At 42.8% G+C, this 20,596-nt stretch overlaps 1 protein-coding gene across 3 annotated transcripts in view; it reads right to left on the bottom strand.

Moving 5' to 3' along the window:
- The window catches only part of IDUA (alpha-L-iduronidase), an 86,742-nt gene that overhangs the window by 43,069 nt on the left and 23,077 nt on the right, over positions 1-20,596 (bottom strand). The window lies entirely within an intron of this gene.

The raw sequence follows: 20,596 nt of genomic DNA, 5'->3' as shown, positions 1-20,596 counted from the left end.
TGGCCTCCTGTACTTCCTCAAAGTAATTCCTAGAACAGATTTTTTAGAAAAACACCCAATCTTGATTTAAAAATGGTCAGTGATGAAGAATTTACCCCAACCCTTGGTAAACTGTTCCAGTGGTTAACTACTTGCATCGTTAAAAATGCACATCTTATTTCCAGACTGAACTTGTCTAGCTTCAACTTCCAGCCATATGGGTCATGTTAGACCTGTCTCTGCTAGACTGAACAGCCTATTGTTACATATTTGTTCCCTGGGTAGATTCTTATGTACTGTGACCAAGTCACCCCTTAATCTTCTCTTTGTTAAGCTAAATAGATTGAGCTATTTGAGTCTATCACTATAAGGTATGTTTTCTCATCCTTTAATCATTCCTGTGGCTCTTCTCTGAACCCCATCCACTTTATCAACTCACAGGACTGCAGGCTGGGAGCTTCCTGCTTTATCCAGATGCATCACAAATTGTGTGTGTGTAAATTCCCCCTGACAAAATCTGAAAGAGGGAAGGGTAAGAGCATAGGTCCATCCCCTAGTACTCTGGGTAACTCAGTTAATCCCATGACGACCACTTTGCTACAGGAATTGCACAGGTTGTGCTGTTTCTCGGTTCTTCTGCAGATAGGATTCCCCCTTTAACCTGTAGTCTTAAATATAATTGCAAGCCTCAGTCGTACTGTACTTGTACTGAAAACAACCCAACCCCAGTAAATCATCTTCTGATTATTTTCCATTAACACTAAATATGGATCAGGCTCCGAGGAAGTAATTTCAGTTGTCAACTGAAGACTTAACATCTTCGTTCACTTGAATTTGGAAGAAAAAGTTAGATGTTTAACACCCAGCAGAACCTTTGGTGCTCAGATATACAGACACCCTGCCACACACTTCAATGGGAGCTGTGCCTGTATCAGAGGGCAGAATGGGGCCTTGGTTGCATATAATTAGGCCCCTGTTGCTGACAGAATGAGCTAATCCTGCAAAGAACAAGGGGCATCACGCAGCTGGTAGGTGCAAGACATGCTATACGGTGATCCTATGTCCAGCCTCCCTGTTGTGATGGCCTATCACATTTCATCTCTCCATACAAATGACCAGCATGATATGTGTGAAACAAAGGAGCAGAACAAATCTTTTGCATTTTAGAAACAAGTGAGGGTGCCCCTTAAAAAGGCATAACTACTACTCCTTCTTCAAAACTCCTGCCTTTTCCATAAACCATCTGAAAATTGGGCATTGAGCCAAGGTCTTTCTTAATGAGCTAAAACAGAAGCCAATGTTCATTAACATATCACACAGTTTATTCCCCTTTGAAATCAGCATTACTGACCTTTACTATACCCCTCAAGTCATAAATCACCATGATATGGGTACATTTAGCAGGATACAGGAGAGATATAGAAATGTGAGCAAACAATGCAAGCTTTCAAGCAGATAAGATACGGCCTATGATTCACCACTTTTCACTCAGCTTGCTTCCATCTCCTCCGTCCTTCCCTCAGCAATAGTGCGCTGTAGTGGGAGGGAGGCAGAGACAAAGCATCAGTAGCTCCCTGTGCTGAGGTGAGTTTCTTTGCCAGGAAAATGTTGTTAGTCATTTTTTACAGAGAGTGTACAAAGCAAATTCAAGATTTGGAAGGGGAAACAGGCTAAGAAAAGAAGCAGTTTAGTCTACAGTATAAGGTCTTTTAATAACTGGATACATTCACATTTCAAATCAGGCCATTTAAGCACAGATCATTTGAATACAAGCATGTCACAAAGAGAGTCATGATTTCGCCCCTCTTTTACAAAGACATATTATCATATGATAGGAGGAGCAATCTCACGGCAACAAATGCTTCTGACAGTTTTTCACTACAAATCTAGGGCAGCATTTCAAGCTATGCACATTCACTGTCCTCTTGCTGCATGTACTACAAGGACACTTTTCTCGTATCCGATTTGATTTAGGGAATACGATGCCTAACTACATCTCTACAATGATTACAAGTAAATGCTAAATGTGATTTTTATGCTAATCTTGCCAATAACATTCTGATGTAACATATGCTTTCTGCATGAATACACACCCTGGAAAATAATACATCCTTGACAAAAGATTAAGAGGGAGATTTTTTTTCAAAGGCACAGATGGTAGCGAGGGTGCCCAGCTACAGCTGCCAGACTGAGTTGGATGGCTAACTGCCTTTGTGCTATTGAACTTCTCCGTTTAGCTCGGTATTTTTAAACATGCCCATGAAAATGGTTATTGAAATTCCCTTTTAAAGTGGCTACTGAACTGAGTATGCAGCATTAAATGAGACCTCCTAGAATCTTGTTTTCTGAGTAATGACTCTGAATGATATTGTATAAACTTAATTTTTTTTTCGTTTTATTAACATATGAGAATATGTAGTATTGCATTTAATAACTTCTATATGTTTCATATAATTTTTCCTTTTGTAATTGATAGTTTTATAGTTATTTGACCTGTCAATTTTAGCTGAAATCAATGTATAATTCCAAAATATATGTTTTGTTGAAAAGCTTATTAACTGTTGTACCTCAAGTAGTTAGAAACCTAGAGATCTTTAAAAAGTGCTTTTGCCATATGCAGTGTAACGCCCTAATCCTGAAAACATCTACTTAGTCAGATCATCACATACAACAGGACTTCAGATGGATGTAAGGTTTTTCTCCTGTAGAACCCTTTGAAAGATTGGATCTTAAGTTTTTCATTAATTCACTGATTATTTCATTTTTAATTTGAGATCATTAACTACTTTGCCTCTTATTTTTTTTGATGTGTACAGAGAAACATACAAACTTCTCAGTAAAAACAACGAGGAGTCCTTGTGGCACTTTAGAGACTAACAAATTTATTTGGGCATAAGTTGATGCATGGCATGGAACATATAGTAGGGAGGTATAAATACACAGCATAGGAAAAGATGGAAGTTGCCTTACCAGGTGGGGGGTCAGTGCTAATGAGCCAATTGAATTTAAGTTGGAAGTAGGCAATTCTCAACAGTTGACAAGAAGGAGTGGAAATCACTTTTGTAGTGTTAATGAGGCCAATGTAAACAAGGTGGCCCATTTCAAACAGTTGACTAGAAGATGTGAGTATTTAGCAAGGGGAAATTAGTTTATGTAAAAACAACGAGGAGTACTTGTGGCACCTTAGAGACTAACTGACTAATGTAGAGACTGTCTGGTTTGGCCAATGTACATGCAGAGGGGCATTGCTGGCACATGATGGCATATATCATATTGGTAGATGTGCAGGTGATATATCTACCAATGTGATATATGCCATCATGTGCCAGCAATGCCAAACTGGACAGTCTCTATGCAAAAGAATAAATGGACACAAATCTGACATCAGGAATGATAACATTCAAAAACCAGTAGGAGAACACTTTAATCACCCTGGTCACTCAATAACAGATTGAAAAGTGGCAGTTCTTCAACAAATAAACTTCAAAAACAGACTCCAACAAGAAAATGCAGAACTGAAATTAATTTGCAAACTGGACACCATCAAATTAGGCCTGAATAGAGACTGGGAGTGGATGGGTCACTACAGAAACTAAATCTATTTGTTCGTCTCTACGGTGCCACAAGGACTCCTCGTTGTTTTTGCTGATGCAGACTAACACGGCTACCACTCTGATACTTCTCAGTGAGAAATATACTTAGGAATCTCTCAAGGGACAACTGACAATCTAACAATATTATGAAATCATAACAGCCTAGCTCACAAGTGAATGAGTTAAGATTTATGGTAATGTGGCTAAGTTTCCCAGCTCTACTGTTTCTATGATGCCTACTTCACATATACCTATCTACTTGACATTTCTGCACCTGTCTGGAGTCTGTTTTATACCTCCAACTTTTCCCTTTTACCATGACCTCTACAGGTAACCTTTACCTACAGGTAACCTCTCACATTTGAGTTGCCAATTTGTACCCTGTTTGAAAAACAAAAAATATACAACAGAACCTCACTGATTCACATTAACGCCTGAGGTCCACTGCTACTTACTGAAGTTTAGCAGTAGCAAAAAGGTCAAGAATAAATGTTCTAGGTTAATTTGTAAAGTGTATGCCTTAGTGATATGGCAGCTCAGTACAGCCTCTTAGTTGGGATGTGATGGGACTTTTTGTGCAGATTATGAAGTGTTTAGTGAGGTTCTACTATAAATGTAAAAACAGCTAAAGTCTCTTGAAAATCAGAGCTATAATACAAATCTGCTACATTATGTTCCACATTCCATGAAACACAGATCTGAAGTGAGAGGACTTCATAGAATCATAGAATATCAGGTTGGAAGGGACCTCAGGAGGTCATCTAGTCCAACCCCCTGCTCAAAAGCAGGACCCATCCCCAATTAAATCATCCCAGCCAGGGCTTTGTCAAGCCTAACCTTAAAAACTTCTAAGGAAGGAGATTCCACCACCTCCCTAGGCAACGCATTCCAGTGTTTCACCACCCTCCTAGTGAAAAAGTTTTTCCTAATATCCAACCTAAACCTCCCCCACTGCAACTTGAGACCATTACTCCTTGTCCTGTCCTCTTCCACCACTGAGAATAGTCTAGAACCATCCTCTTTGGAACCACCTCTCAGGTAGTTGAAAGCAGCTATCAAATCCCCCCTCATTCTTCTCTTCCGCAGACTAAACAATCCCAGTTCCCTTAGCCTCTCCTCATAAGTCATGTGTTCCAGACCCCTAATCATTTTTGTTGCCCTCCGCTGGACTCTCTCCAATTTTTCCACATCCTTCTTGTAGTGTGGGGCCCAAAACTGGACACAGTACTCCAGATGAGGCCTCACCAATGTCGAATAGAGGGGGACGGTCACGTCCCTCGATCTGCTGGAAATGCCCCTACTTATACATCCCAAAATGCCATTGGCCTTCTTGGCAACAAGGGCACACTACTGACTCATATCCAGCTTCTCGTCCACTGTCACCCCTAGGTCCTTTTCCGCAGAACTGCTGCCTAGCCATTCGGTCCCTAGTCTGTAGCTGTGCACTGGGTTCTTCCGTCCTAAGTGCAGGACCCTGCACTTATCCTTATTGAACCTTCACTTCAAACCAAACCTTCAACAATTGTCAGAGAGTCATTATTTTCATTCTGAATCCATTCTTGGCATTTCTGTCCTGCAGATTCAGCTAGTGACTCTGTCATTACAGTAGAGATAGTACTTTCACTCCAACCTTTGATTCCCATGTAGTATTTCACAGCAACTACCCTTGGTGCTGAAAAGGGTCCCAATTCTTCATTTTATATATCTATATCTATCTAAATAATTTGCCTTTTTCAATTACTAAGATCCTGAGAAAACTAATTGATTGGCTGATTGTGACAGGGTCGGGCCAGATGGCTACAGGAGAGTAATAGAAGGCAGATATATTAGCCCCAGGTTAATCAGGTCCCTTTTCCCTGGGTAAGGTAACACGGAAGGTTCCAGAACAAACAGGAATCTTCTGGAGACAATTAAGACAGGCTGATTAGAACACCTGCAGGCAGTCAAGAAGCTGCTAGAATCAATTAAGGCAGGCTTATCAGGGCACCTGGGTTTTAAAAAGGAGCTCACTTCAGTTTGTGGTGTGTGTATGAGGAGCTGGGAGCAAGAGGCACTAGGAGCTGAGAGTGAGAATGCGGACTGTTGGAGGATTGAGGTGTACAAGCATTATCAGACACCAGGAGGAAGCTCCTATGGTGAGGATAAAGAAGATGTTGGGAGGAGGCCATGGGGAAGTAGCCCAGGGAATTGTAGCTGTTGCACAGCTGTTCCAGGAGGCACTCTAGATAGTTGCATTCCACAGGGCCCTGGGCTGGAACCCGGAGTAGAGGGCGGGCCCGGGTTCCCCCCAAACCTCCCAACTCCTGGTCAGACACAGGAGAAGTCGACCTGGACTGTGGGTTCAGAAAAAGGGCCAAGCTGAGGGCTGCGGGGAAGCTCCAAGGCGAACAAATCTGCCAATAAGCGCAAGACCCACCAAGGTAGAGGAGGAACTTTGTCACACTGATGAACAAAATATTTAGATAACTTGCATGCAGCTCAAAAATGGGTTTCAAGTGTTCCAACTTATGTACGTGGATCATAGAGAGGAATGGGTGCTTCGCTAAATTTTTAAAAGGCTGAACTTTTTAGAAATAAATAAGTAAAAAGTTCAGATTCTCGTGCATTCACCAATATCTTAGTAATTGAAGAATACAGCAGTATTGCTAATGCTATGCATGCACATTGACCAGTTCTCGCCGAAGGCTCACATCAAACTACGTCTGTTAGGGAGGCTGTCGCCAACTAGCATATACTCTCTCAGTCCTTATGATCCCTGTCAAAAACTCATCTTAAAACAACCTAATTCAAGTAAGTGTTTAGATACTTTAATCTCTGTGCCAGTTCATTTACCTCACAAGTACAGTTTTCAATACAGTTTTCAATTCAACATGGCTTGTAAACTAGATGAAAAACTGCAAAATATTAATATTGGGTCCCTGAACATAAGTCAATCATATGACAAAAAGCAATAATTAAATAAGCATATTTGATTAGTACTTAATGGTCAAGATTAGCATCTCTTTACTGACTAGTCCATGTCTAACTTTGATTCTTAAAGCTGAGTGTTGGATTGTACCACATAATTTTCTATTACTTATTCCAATTACTATTGCTTCTCTGACATCCTCAAATACTGACACAGGAAAGCAGTTTACTCAGACCTCAATCCTGCAATCTGAGCCATGTGAGTCAGCCTTTGCCCGTGTGTCAAGCCTCATTGATGTAAGTGGTGCAATGAAAGTACAGGGACCTACCTATTCAAAACCCATTACAGGACTGGGACCCTAGCTGACGACTTCATGTTGTGGAGGTAGGCTAGTGACACCATAGTTAAGGTCCCAGCTGGCTTTCCATTATGAGTTGATCTAAAGTTAAATACTCTCCGTTTTTAATTTACTAGGATGACATGCTAGCAGTGGGGCAAACCTCAAAACAAGCTGCCCATCAGAAGGAAGTCTCCATACTTGTCTATTTTTTTTAGCAGTTTAGAAATAACATGGGGGTTCTCACTAGGAGGTCTTGAAAAAAATATTTCACAGTGAGCCTTGCGTAGCTTTGCCCTCTCACGTTGTCTAGCAACGGACAAAGATTCTTCCACTGAAATGTTTGAGATATCACATGCTCTTTGAAGTCTTCCATGGGATCCCCATCTGTTGAATGGGTAGGGCCCTACCAAATTCATGGTCGATTTTGATCAATTTCATGGCCAGAGGGTTTTTTAATTGGTCAATTTCACGTTTTCAGATGTTTACATCTGAAATTTCACAGTGTTCTAACTGTGGGGGTCCCTTTTCCGGTAGCGGGGACTCACACCTAGGAGCCCCCCGGCTGGGTTGCTCCCAGCAGCAGGGGGAGATCTGATGCATATCCACAAGCCTCCTCTAGCTGCAGGAACCTTCGGAGAACAGTTGCCAACTTTCACACAGTAAATAAGCTGCCCGACTTTCACAATAAGCCAAAAATCAAGCTAATCCCATTTCAAAACAAGGCCAAAACAAACCAATCCCTAAGAACCCCAAAACTCTATGTGACTAGATCCCTCCGGCGTGCAGTCTGGGACTGTGGTGGGTCCACTGTGCACCCCTGACTCTCTCCTCCCCTTGCCCCTGCTTGCTAATAAATAAAAATAAGCAACAAGCTACAACAAGCAACAAACGACAAGCCAAAAACTAGCCAACAAACAACTCACAAGCCAATTAAGCCAAAACCAAGCCCAATTTCTGCGTTTTTTTGGTGGGTTTGGCAGTCTGCTTTGGAGCTTCCTGCACTCAGAGGTGGGTCTGATCTGCCCCCCACCCCCAACCTGCCATGCAAGGGAAGGACAAGTCCTCTCCCTGCCAGGAATTGCAGCTAGGAGCCCCACTGCTTCTGCTGCAGGAACCTTCGGGGCTGCTGCCGAGCACCAGAGCTTCCTGTAGCAGGGGGAGGCACTCGGAGGAGGGTCTGATCTTTCCTTCCTCCTATCCCTCTCCAGCCCAGTGGGACTTGGAGCTAACAGCAGCAAGGGGGAGATTGGATTTCACTGGGAAGGGCTTATTTCACGGTCTGTGACACGTTTTTCACAGCTGTGAAATTGGTAGAGCCCTATGCATGGGATTTTAATTTCTTGTCATCACCCTGAAACTCTATCTTCTAGCTATCTTTCCTTGTTGACCCTTGCTTCGTGGCCAGGCCTCAACAATATTGTCTGCCTGTCAGGGTCTCACTCAATCACCTCTGTGCCTTCTATTTATCCCTCCTGTGCTCTGCACAACCTAAGAGTCCATCCCTGTCCACTTCAAATCCTTCTTCAAAGGATCACTGCTGCTGTGCTTAGTTTTTCTAGCCGGCTTGTATATCGGTGTTGTAGTTTGTCTCCCTTCATCGAACGGCTTTCTACCGGGCTGCCCCTCAATTTTCAACTCCTTGGATTGTTCCTTCATGGATATCTGGAAAACACCTAGCATAGCATGGGTGCCACCATAAACAGATACTGAAGTTCTACCAGGAGCTCAAGACTTCAGATTCTGTGAATCTGTTTGGCTCAGTTGTTGTCTAGAGCCTTTACCCGTGAGATGCTCAGGAAAGACCACTCTTGCCACAGTGACTCTGGCAGTGCTAAGTAGGTGGTTTAATCACTTTTCACAATGCACTTTAGCTTTAGCTTCTCTTGATTTGATGGACCCTGTTGACACTGAAGCCAGAAAGTTGTGCATTTTTGGAGTCTGTGCTCGGTAAGGGAAAAATACTTTCAGAAGAGCTGCCTCTGACCGTTAACAAGGAGCAGGCCTTTCCATCTAAGACCCCAGATTGGATAATATTTTATATATGAACTTTAATTAGGGGAGTCAATGTTTCAGGTTGCTGGGATACACTTACATAAGTACTTGTAGGCTACTTAAAGCTGGCACAGCTGAATCCTTGAGACATTTAACTGAAGGAAGCTGATACAAAACCATATGTTTCCTTGTGCATGAGAGGCAGAGATGGAGTGAACAAGGAAAGCCATTAAAGTTATGTACAATTGAGTATCATCAGCACAAATATTATAGTTAATAACTAGTGCGCGTACTATGTTTGCTTGAATGTGAAATGTGATTTAAATAGAGGTTAATGTGTTTATATGAATGCCTGACTGCTCCACTGCACATTTAAATAATTCAGTGCACTCCAGGGATTTACTTGAATGTCCAGGTATAGAGTGTACAGGTGCATATATCGGAGCACTGTATCTTGGTATACTGTAAACACTATATTGACAAGTAGTGTTCTGCCCACGAACTGTAAGCTTGTAACTCCCCTTTGTGCAGAGGCTAATGCACTTCTGAAGTCCTGCTTGCTCTGTCACAGACGTGCCTGCAGTAGTGCCCGCCCTAGACCTGTGCTAACCTTCTGCACAAGGGGGAATCTTGCCTCAAGTGACTACTGAGCACCTTGGTGGTTGTTCAATTTAAACACTGAACATTTCAGCCAGGTCTCTGAAGGCTGCATGCTCACCAAGTTAGAACTGTTAAAAATTAAGCAGGTTTTGAAATACCTGATCGTACAGAAAAAGTTGGAGCAATTTTCTGTGCATAAGAAACCCTTTATTCATGCTCTGATAGCTCAGATATGGATGAACTGACTTCTTCCCTCCACCCCCCAGTAGAAAGAAATACCGTTTTGGGCTTGGAAGAATGAGAAGTTTCAGAACAGTATAAGCTTCTGAGAATGGGGTCTTGGAATGAAACCCTGATGTTTCAACTTAATAGTACTCAGGTGAAAGCCATCCCTCCCTCCCAACTCAACTCATCTTGGAACTGGAATTTCCCAGTTTGAGTTTGTTTTTCTTTGGCCCCCTTCCATACTTTCATGTTGTAGTGACCTGGAGCTGCTTGGCACCCCTTCCCATTCCCCAGATATGATTCCTCCGCAGCACTTCCAAACCCTGCTACCCTAGTGAATGAGGTCTTGAATTAGTCTCAGACAGCACATGGATGACTATATAAGAATTTTGATCATGTTCATTTAAGTTTCAAAATCCAAAGCCATCCTCGCCCAAAGCAGCTGACAGCTCAAATTCAAATTGGGAAAGTGATTCTAAATTCAGCAATATTCTGACTTTGCTCAATATAATTTTGGGGTTGCCAACAGTTACTGTTTAGCCATTACTTATACCAAGATCATACTGAAGTATAGCAGGCAGGAATGTCTATGATCAAGATTATCTAATACTTTCCATCATTACACTGTTTTCAATGGCTAACTTTTCCAAACTTTAACCATTTGGGACGAACTTTTCCCTGCTTGCCCTTTGCCTCAGGCTGAATTTTGGCATATTTCAGCAAAAACAGTCAAGCTGTTTCCAAGAATGAGGGTCCATCATGCACATGTCCTCTGTGGGGTAGCTTCCCCTTAAAGGATCAAACTAAAAGGAAAGTTAACCCAAGTTTGTTTTAGAATCATGATTATGAAATCATAATGTTTTCGGAACAAACTCCTGCAATTAAGGTTGTCCTGCAATCTTAATTTTCTCTCCTTGTGCATATGCTTAATACAATCCTCAGCTACGTGATGACATACTATTTATTGTACAGGACCCCTGCTCCATTCAGTACACAAGATGGACTGTGAATGAGGTGCAGTATTGTAGGAAGAAATGGGATGTTCTTTTGTGTTTGAGACCCTGGACTGGGCGCCAGGAGTGCAGAGCTCCATTTTTGGTTCTGCTACAGACTGATCTGGTCCAGACTATCAATATATATGTTTAGGAGGGCAAATGAAGAATTTATGGGTAACCTTAATTCTGGCATTTCCTATTTGTGAGTGCTTGGCTTTGCAACCTTATTTTTTAATGGTGTTTTTAATGTAACGTGCATATGTCTTCTGAAGCTAAACAATTATTTGTAGCCAAAAAAACAGAACTTTGAATATTCAGTTACAATTAACTGTAAGTTTTCTAGTTATAAAATATTACTATAAAACCAGGGTAAAACTTCACTGACATTTATTGCAATATACACTAACCACAGTCAATACAGTGAACACTCTATTCAGCTTGAAACAACCCTCAGGTGAGAGTTAGTGTTCTGAGTTAAACTTTTTTTCCAATCAATGTACTCGTTTAATATTTAAATGTTCATTGTATTCTTCCATTCTGGAAACTGGATGAAGGCCTTTGGAAAATACTGTTAGTGGTTTGATCTCTGTAAGCATATGATTTATACCAGTGGTTCTCAACCAGAGGTCCGCAGCCCCCAGAGGGCCATTAGCCAGTTTCAGGGCTCTGCAGGGCTCTGCAGCTGAAGCCTGGAGCCCTGAGCACCCCGAAGCTGGGAGCGGAGCCACGGAACTAAAAGCCTGGAGCTCTGAGCCCCAGCGTCCCTGTAGGGCTGAACCCTGGTGCCCCTGCAGGGCTGAAAGCCTGGAGCGCCAAGCCCTGGTGCCCCCCACGGGACTGAAGGCTGGAGCCTGGAGCTGCGGTGTTCTCACAAGGCTGAAGCCTGGAGCCACTGGGCTGAAACCCAGAGCCACAAGCCCCAGTTCCCCAGTGCGGCAGAAGCCACAAGTCAGCTGCCATGTGGGACTAAAGGCAGGAGCCCTGAGTCCTGGCACTCTGGAAGGCAGAAGTCCTGAGCCCGGTGGCTGAAGCCCCGAAGCTGCCCCCCCAGTTGGCCTGGTGGCTGAAGTCCAGAGCCCCCAGCCCCCCACTCGATGGCTGAAGCCCCAAGCCCCAGCCTCACAGGGCCCTGGAGCTTTTATAGCACATTGGGGGTACCTCAAAGAAAAGGGTTGAGAACCCGTGATTTATACCACAATAAAACAGTCCTCAGATAAGTACATTTGGTTAGCAGCTATTGGTCAAATAGGCCTGTCCTGATGGACTTGAAAAAGTATTGCTGAGTTAAATGTGTATCGTTAGTAAAAGTTGGGAAGAACTTAGGCTGCTATGATGGTGAGAAGTTTATTCCTGTCAAGGTTCCTTCCCCACTCTGAACTCTAGAGTACAGATGTGGGGACTTGCTTGAAAACCCCCCTAAGCTTATTTTTACCAGCTTAGGTTAAAACTTCCCCAAGGTACAAACTATTTTACCTTTTGTCCCTGGACCTTATTGCTGCCACCACCAAGTGTCTAACAAATATAACCGGGAAAGAGCCCACTTGGAAACGTCTTTCCCCACAAAATCCTCCCAAGCCCTACACCCCCTTTCCTGGGGAAGGCTTGATAAAAATCCTCACCAATTTGCATAGGTGAACACAGACCCAAAGCCTTGGATCTTAAGAACAATGAAAAAGCAATCAGGTTCTTAAAAGAAGAATTTTAATTAAAGTAAAAGAATCACCTCTGTAAAATCAGGATGGTAAATACCTTACAGGGTAATCAGATTCAAAACATAGAGAATCCCTCTAGGCAAAACTTTAAGTTACAAAAAGACACAAAAACAGGAATATACATTTCATTCAGCACAACTTATTTTATCAGCCATTTAAACAAAACAGAATCTAATGCATATCTAACTAGATTGCTTACTAACTTTTTACAGGAGTTCTGACCTGCATTCCTGCTCTGGTCCCGGCAAAAGCAACACACAGACAGAAGAGAGAACCCTTTGTTTCCCACCCCTCCAGCTTTGAAAGTATCTTGTCTTCTCATTGGTCATTTTGGTCAGGTGCCAGTGAGGTTATCTTAGCTTCTTAACCCTTTACAGGTGAAAGGGTTTTTCCTCTGGCCATGAGGGATTTAAAGGTGTTTACCCTTCCCTTTATGTTTATGACAATTACCTACTATAAACAGAAATTTGAATACAATGAAGAACGTAAATCCATCAAAGTACTCCCACTCCCGAGCTGCACAAGCGCCCTTATCAGAGTAAAACTAAGATAATAATTCAGAACATACGGGCAATAAATCAGTACGGTACAGCAATAAATCAGTACTATAAGTCAAGCGATGATGTAAGCATATGGTTATATGCAGTTTAAGACTGAAATCAATATTCACAATTAACGTTTGAGAGAGCCATGCAGTTTTACTAGAAACAGTTCAGAGAAGTTCCACTTGCAAATTAAAATGTTCTGTTTCAGGTTAGTACACACTACCTGGATTTGAGATAGCTGACCCGGTACTGAGGATGGCTTCTACATGGCAGAAGTGCCCTAAGGACTGTGCCCAAAGTCATATCATCAACTGAAGCAAAGATATTTATATGATCATGCCTTGTGCACACTTGAGACCCAGCACAGGCTCAGTTCTGTAGCACTCATCCAGTGTACCTTTCCACCTCTCCACTACTCACCTGGTGGCAGAGGATCTTACTATATAAGCCAAACCAGACCACTGCTGGACAGTGGTGGCTGTTGGCTACAGAGGCTCCCTGTGCGCACGTTTGACTCCATTTAGCTAGAATAATTTTCTGAGTTCTAAACACCTCCTTGCCACTTATGCAAACCAGATGAAGAGCTTTTCCCCCACCGCCAAGTCTGCGTTAAACTAAAATTTTAGTAATCAATATTCTGAACTTTGGTAGTACATCCAAGGATCTCAAAGGACTTTACAGACTAGCCTCCAAACTCCCCAGTGATATAGGTGGCATTCCCATTTTATATGTGGGGAAACTGATAGAGAAGGGCCAATTGACTTGCTCAGTGTTGTACCAAGTCAGCAGGACAGCCATTAACTCTTTTGAACTTGTCCAGGTTTCAAGTAGTGGTGCCCAGTCTCTGAGCCGTACAGACTTTCCTCTACAAACAGTGCCCAGCAAGGAGAACAGATCAGATGGCATAAAATATGATGTATGCAGGACATAGCTTCCTAAGATAGCCAGAACTTCAAGGATGGCCTAGCTGAGCTCTCAGCCATAGATAATTTGATTTCTAACAGCAGAGCATGAGGCTGATGAGCCTATATCAGCCAAGGCCTCAGATGGCTGCTAGATCTTGCTGCATTGCACACATTCCAGGCTGAACACTTGTGTGGATCCTTTACTGGCTTTCTCTAATTTGTGTCACCTTGCTGAAAAACTAGATCCGACTGACTACAGTACTATTGGCCAGACATTCAAGAGACATCTGCTTCCACTTAGATGTTTACATGGCCAGATTTTCAAAATGGGGCTCAGCACATTGTGTCCAAAGCACTTTTGAGAGTCCGGCCTTAGTGTCACAACAGGAGTTTCTGGGTGCTGGACACTTGAAAAATCTGGCTTCTCCAGCTGGTAGTCCATGGAGTGGCTGGGGGTGGTTTGCAGAGAGCTGTCTGTCTGCAGTGCTGGCTCTCCTCTGTGTTTGTCACATGATGGCTGGCCCTTTTTAAGGGGACGTGAGCCTAACCCCAACTGTGTCTAATCAGCTGCCTCCACTGAGGCTATGAGGCTAGGGACCAAGTGATAACATGAAGATCACCTGGTCCTCATAACAGCCAGCAAGAGCTCAGTTGTGTGGAGAGCTGCAGGAAGCAGACAGGCCCCTTGAGAAAGCCTTAGGGCAAAGGAGAGAACTCAGTTCATAAGAGACTGCCGGGAATAATAGGTGGGTTCTCTCATTAGCCCATGCACCAAAGAAGCATGATCTCCAGCCACAGGATTTCAGGTTAGTCCACACTGACTGAGTGTCATCCCGCGGAAGCAGATAAAACCCTAGAGCGGAGGTCTTGTGTTTAACAGTTTTATTTTGAAGAAATAAAACCAAAAGGCCTAAAGAAAAGGACTGAAATCCTGTGGCTGGAGAGCACGCTTCTTTGGTGCATGGGCTAGTGAGAGAACCCACCTGCTTACAGTTTCCAACTGGCAAAAAAGCATTAAAGAGCAGCTAATGTATCAATACTTTCCTATTATTCAGATAATCAATGGCTGTCGTTACCTCAGGAATACGGTGATGGCAAGTGGGCGAGAAGATGACCTAGTAAATGTTTTTAACATGTGGTCTACACTGTGAGCTAGTCCAAGGGGTTGGAGAAATCTAGCTTGACCTTAATAAGCCTATTCTAGAGGAAAAGAGCAGGAGAAAGGGCATTATTCCAACTTCGAAAAGCCCATTAACTTTTGGACTGAAAATAAGCATGAGAAATGTCACAAGGAGTAATTATCATGTGCCTGGTAATAGCTGAATGGTTGTACAGACAGAATCCATGTATCTCCACTCCGCATCCTCATTCACGTAAAAAAACCCAAACCCTTCTTGACCTGGGCTGTATGAGGAGAGCTGGACTTGGCCCCATTTAGTGCTCACTAATGTTATTTCCATCCCACAGTGATTCTGCAGGCCTAGGGAGGGAGGCACCACCTTTGACTAGGCAATGCGATGGCTTTTTAGTCTTACTGCTTTGTACCTACCAGCTGAGATCCTTCTTGCAAGGCATAAACATTAAAAACCAAATATCACCTCGCTGTGATGGGTTGTACAAATCCCACACTGGTAAGGAAGGGGTTAAAGAGCTGCTCTGGTCCCCCACACCTGCACAGCAGGCAGGGGCTGGAGGAGGAGCTTAAAAAGGGAGCAGAGGAACTGGCAGACAGTGGAGGTAAAGGGACCTACACTCTGAACTCCTGAGCCCTTGCGATAGCAGCTTGGTCAAGCCAACGAAGGGGAGACTTGTGACAAACCTTTATCTCTGGGTGCAGTTATTTAATGACTTTATCCGCTGGGAAACGAGGGGACAGGCAGGAAGTGATCCAGGGAGGCAGCATTATAGCGCTTAGGGGTGCAGGACATAGCTGCTTACCCCCAGGCCCTGGATTGGAATCCTGTGTAGAGGGTGGGTCCAGGTTCCCCTGCCCACCCTTGGGGAATGACAGCACACTACACTGGTGTGGGGAATCCGGTTGAGGGAAGGCCTAGAAGACAGAAAGGTTTAGACCACGAGACCTCAACCCAAGGGGAAACCCACAGCCCCTCGCCTAACCCAGAGGGCTACCCCTTTGCTGGATTCTCCATGTACCCCGAAAGGGGCAGACAAATCGAGTGACCATGACAGACACAGAATGCTCCAGGGCTGGAGCAGTGGCCATCAGAGGGTGCCCAGGAAGGAGAGGGCCTTTCATGCCCCCATCTGACCAGCAGGTGGCACCAGTGGTAGGTGGTAGGCAAACTTCTTCACACGCTTCCATTAGTAAATGAGTCTTACTTATTATTTGAACTGTGGTAGCACCTAGGAGCCCAGTCATGGACCAGAACTCCACTATGCTAGGCTCTGTACACACAGAACAAAAAGGCAGCCCCTGCCCCAAAGAGCTTGCAGTCTAAGTCTTACTATCCTCATTTTATACATGAGGCGACTGAGGCAATGTACGTCACACACAGGCAGTCTACGGCAAAGCCACTAATGGAACCCAGACCTCCTTGAATCCCATCCTGCACCTTAATCAGCAAGTCATCCCTACTCCCCTTCTAAATGCTAACAAGATGTGTCCACTTTTGGACTAACCTAGCGTTTCGTTCCCAGTCATCCAATATACAAAATCAAAAGCCATCCTTCAGCCAAGGACGCGCAAAGTAGAAAAAAATCTGAACTAGGAAGAGGGAGCAAAGTTCAGCGATATTCTGACTGATGCTCAGCATAATTCTCAGATCACCAGCAGTTAATCAATAATCTTAGCCATTATTTAAACTCTGCTGCTTTGAGTGCACAGCACTTATTCCTAAACTTTCACTAAGGTATACAGGACTCTTTATAGCCTGAATGATGAGAGATTTATGATTCACGAATGCATAGTTACGACATTTAATCACTAGGCACATAGAGTAAAGCTTTACTGAAGACTTTTTGTTCAGATAGGTACAAGTTTTAAGCAGCGCACTGAAAATGCTCCTCATGCTACGATTCAGGTAAGAGTTAATTTTTTCTGAATGAAATGTTTCAAGGCAGCAGTTCTGCTCCCATCAACTTCTATGGAAGCAGGGGGTTTTGTTACTTTTGAAAAAGAGGCCATTCATGTGGGTAACTTTATATGCTACATAAATGTTCCTTATACTCGTCAATAAAGCAGGGCTGGAAACTGGGCAACAGTCATGGTAAAATATTGTCAACGTGCTGGGATCTATAGATAAGCCATCTGCACCACAAAACCCAGTCCTTGAATTGTGGCATTGGCTGGTAGATATTGTTTAAAAGTAGCCTGTAGCAATAGACCAGTGATATTCACACGGTGGCTCATGAGCCACAAGTGGCTCTTTCATGCGTCTCCTGAGGCTCTTTGCAGCACATGATTTAAAACACTGTGTGATTTAATTATTAATCAATCAGGATGCTTTTACTATGTTATTAACGAATTAAGTTATTAATTTATTTGCTGTAAGAATAGATATATATATATATAACTAAATATTTCCCATCATACTGTTTAAACATGAATAGTACTGTAGTAAATGAAACAATGAATTCATACTACCGTGGCTCTTTTGGGGAATGGTGATCACTGATTTGGCTCCTGGACCACTGAGGTCTGACTATCAGTGCAATAGACTCAGCTGACTCTCAAATGTGTCACATTAAAGCTGGGTGTTTGATTCAGTGATGTGCTGACACTATTTATGCATCCGATGAAGTGAGCTGTAGCTCATGAAAGCTTATGCTCAAATAAATTTGTTAGTCTCTAAGGTGCCACAAGTACTCCTTCGCTATTTATAAGATCTCCTTTAAAATATTCCTCATGGTCATTTTTGGAGTACCTGTTTTCAATGAGAAGAGGGGTAATAATGGAAAATCTACTTTGTTTTCTCCACAACTCTTTAAGGAGGCAGCACAACTATGCAAACAAACACCTAATACGAGTGCTTACTAGGAAACTATCCACAGCACATTGTTTAGTTTCTGAGACTGGGTATGAAGACCCTATAAGGGTGTCAACCTCTGGGATTTTTTTAAAAATACCTAATATTTGGGACAATGTGGTCTTTTGCTCTTAGGAATGTTTTTATGAGCACAATAGAGACCTCTTTGGCCGGGTTGGTTTAAGCAGTATCCTGAGAGGACTGGCTATCCAAAGCGGAGAAGGCATCCCAACCTTGCCTTCAGTTGCATGGCAAACTTTTTACAGGTGATTCCTGGGAGCTTTCTGTAATAACTGTCTGCCTCTTTTTAGTATTGCAGAACCATCCTGGTTAGTCACAGCACTTCCACAGGGAGCTCAGATAGAAATAGAAATTCAGATTGGAAATAAGGTGCAACTTCTCCAGTGAGAATTCTCCCTCACTGGAAATGTTTAAATCAAGATTGGATGTTTCTCTAAAATATATGCTCTAATCAAACAGGAATTAATCCAGGCAAGTCCTGTCTCTGGTCTGTGTTATACAGAAGATCAGACTAGGTGATCACAAAGGTTCCTTCTGGCCTTAAAAATCTATGAATACCATGGTGATGGGCATGAGAAAATAACCAGAACAGCTAACGGGAGAGATAACCGGATTCTTTTCTGGCTCTCCCATCATCCCTGTAGTTGTTAAAGAACTACCAATGCAGAATCTGCACCCAGAAATGTACACTTCAACTAGACTAACTACACTTTTAGTAAAATATCAGCTGAGTCATGGCTACTGGTGATGATATGTGTGCCAGAAAGATTCAACTTGACTTCCACATCCTAGGCTACTGTCAAGGTTCCTTCCCCACTCTGAACTCTAGGGTACAGATGTGGGGACCTGCATGAAAACCTCCTAAGCTTACTTTTACCAGCTTAGGTTAAAACTTCCCCAAGGTACAAAATTATTTTACCCTTGGATTCCCACTGCCACCACCAAACTTTATCTGGGTTTACTGGGAAACGTAGTTTGGACACATCTTTCCCCCCAAAATCCTCCCAACCCTTGCACCCCACTTCCTGGGGAAGGTTTGATAAAAATCCTCACCAATTTGCATAAGTGACCACAGACCCAAACCCTTGGATCTTAGAACAATGAAAAAACATTCAGTTTTCTTACAAGAAGACTTTTAATAGAAGTAAAGGAATCACCTCTGTAAAATCAGGATGGTGAATACCTTACAGGGTAATTAGATTCAAAATATAGAGAATCCCTCTAGGCAAAATCTTAAGTTACAAAAAAGACACACAGACAGGAATATTCATTCTATTCAGCACAGTTATTTTCTCAGCCATTTAAAGAAATCATAATCTAACACATACCTAGCTAGATTACTTACTAAGTTCTAAGACTCCATTCCTGTTCTGTCCCTGGCCAAAGCATCATACAGACAGACACAGACCCTTTGTTTTTCTCCCTCCTCCCAGCTTTTGAAAGTATCTTGTCTCCTCATTGGTCATTTTGGTCAGGTGCCAGCGAGGTTACCTTTAGCTTCTTAACCCTTTACAGGTAAGAGGATTTTTCCTCCGGCCAGGAGGGATTTTAAAGGGGTTTACCCTTCCCTTTATATTTATGACAGCTACGTTTTTAGGGTCTGCACTAGTAAAAAGCAAAACTGTTTTACTTGTAAACATTTTAATTAGAATGAAACATAGATCATGGCAATCTCGCTTTACTCTTCTCGCTTTACTCTGAAAATGATTCTGGATTAATAATGTGTTGTTTTAGTTTGTAGGGGATTTATACCAACCTTGGTCCATGTAGGCTTATGACCTATGAGTTTCACTTTGACTTAAAATTCAAATTATCCTGAAGCTCAAAGTAGAATTCACTGAAGCTACCAGGTTTTGCTTGAATAGGAAGAAAAAACAAGAGAACGTATGGTTTCCAACAAAAAAAACAAGTCAGCACAGGTTCATTCAAATCTCTGCCTGTGCTCATTCAAAACTTTGCTCTGTCAATGTTCTGACAAATGGGTTTGGTCACAGAAGTTTTACTCAGTTCTAGTACCAAGTGCATTTAGATCCTGAGGGCCTGCAGCTGACCACATAATACTGTTTGCAAGGTACATAAGGTCATTAATTTAAGAGATGTTATTTCTGACAGATGCTTTCAAAACCTTGTCAAGAACAGAGGAGCGGTGTAACAGCGAGATAGCAAAGCTGACAGATAGTTCCTGTGATAGAACAACTAATAACCACGATTCAGCAAAGCACTTAAACGTGCTTAAAATTAAGGACCTGCTTACGTGCTTTGCCAAACTGGAGCGAGGATCGCTGTTATGTCTCTTGCTCTTTACAGAACAAAAATATGTCCCAAATCACAGCATTTACTAACTATACCCAAATATGCCAGGTCTAGCTACACACTGCCGCTCTGGCTGGTTTCTGGCAGCTCCTAAAACAGAACACAGTGGCCACTACTAGAGGGCTCAAAGTATTTACAGGTAAAGGATTCTACCCTATTCCTGTCCACTACAATCACCAAATCACAATAAGGATGCTGTAGACCGAATGCAGAGGCTGGTGCAGAGAGGTGTAAATTGTCTGCCTATCAGCACAACCATAACACAGACAGGAGATTGTGGTTGCTTTGCACAGCCACAGTCCCCCCAGCCTCTTCCCAGTAGACTTTCCATCACAAGGATTGTCTGTCAGGATTTCAGTCAGTGGAAACCCAGCTGAACGTGGCCTAGTGAATGTCTCCCCTTTTCCAAAGTGTTTTTGTCAATTCAGTGGCTTGGTAAAGAGACAGGAAGGAAGGTCAGATTGAGGCCACTTAGAAGGTGA

The sequence above is a fragment of the Eretmochelys imbricata genome, chromosome 5 (assembly GCF_965152235.1).
Source record: "Eretmochelys imbricata isolate rEreImb1 chromosome 5, rEreImb1.hap1, whole genome shotgun sequence".
NCBI classification, from domain to species: domain Eukaryota; kingdom Metazoa; phylum Chordata; order Testudines; family Cheloniidae; genus Eretmochelys; species Eretmochelys imbricata.
Note: the sequence above shows the minus strand (reverse complement) of the source record. Positions and strands in the feature narration are given on the sequence as shown.